The sequence below is a fragment of the Trypanosoma grayi genome (assembly GCF_000691245.1).
Source record: "Trypanosoma grayi strain ANR4 Tgr_641_V1, whole genome shotgun sequence".
Lineage (NCBI taxonomy): Eukaryota > Euglenozoa > Kinetoplastea > Trypanosomatida > Trypanosomatidae > Trypanosoma > Trypanosoma grayi.
The window spans coordinates 6,023-6,972 of record NW_008826260.1 but is presented as its reverse complement, the minus strand read 5'-3'; positions in this window follow the sequence as shown (position 1 = coordinate 6,972).

Below are 950 nucleotides of genomic sequence, written 5' to 3'. Positions count from 1 at the left end.
GCCACACGCACACATATACACAAGTGCGCGACAAAACAGAGAATGAAGCACAAACATAAGCGCAATATGGCGATAAGCAACTAACGCAAAGGCATGAAGTAAAATACACACAAACGACAAAAAAAAAGGCCCGCATACACACACCAACCGAAAGCAGCGTTGTCACAATGTCAGCATACGCCCCACTGCTCATGGAAAGGGCACACAACGTGAAGAAAGGAAGACGGTCGAAAGAAAAAAAAAAAGAATGGTTGTATGTGTTTGTGTGCGGGAAAAGGGAGAAGGAAAGAGGGAGAACGGCAAAATAACTGTGCCTGTGTAGAAGGAGAAATTATCGTCAAGCTTCACGTGTACCTATTCTGCACGTGTCCGTAGCGATGGACGCACAATGAGTGGCAACGGGGCGCCATATATTGCGGACGGTCGGGCGTCGCGTGGCGGCGACTCCCGATGGCGAGCGGCGGAAGCAGCACAGAAAGAAACCGTCGAAGCAGGCGTGCTGTTGGTGACGGTAACACCAAAACAAGACGAAACCAGATGCATCAAGGCCGAGGCGGCGTGGGGAGGAGGGGGGAGGTGTACAAAAATCGAGTTTGCTCGTTTCGTTTTTTATTTGTATTTTTTTCTTCTTCTTCTTCCTGTCCATTGTGTTGTTGACTTGGACCGGTGCTCCGATTGTTTGTTTGATTGTTTTTTTTTTTCTTCCGCTCAGAATTATGCCTCCCGCGGGTGGTTCTCGTTCTGCACCCGGCCGCCCAGCGAGCCCCCCACTCCCTCGCGCTCCTTTCCCCCCGCGCGCACGACGCCGACCTCCCCGGCTTTACGAGCATCCGCGTGGGTGTGCGTGCCCACGGCGATGAATATCGACAGGGTCCGCTGATATTCATTTGGTTTATTTCGCCTTGTCCCGTTTCTCTTCTGTTGTCTTTTCTTCCGTTTTATTTTTTTTT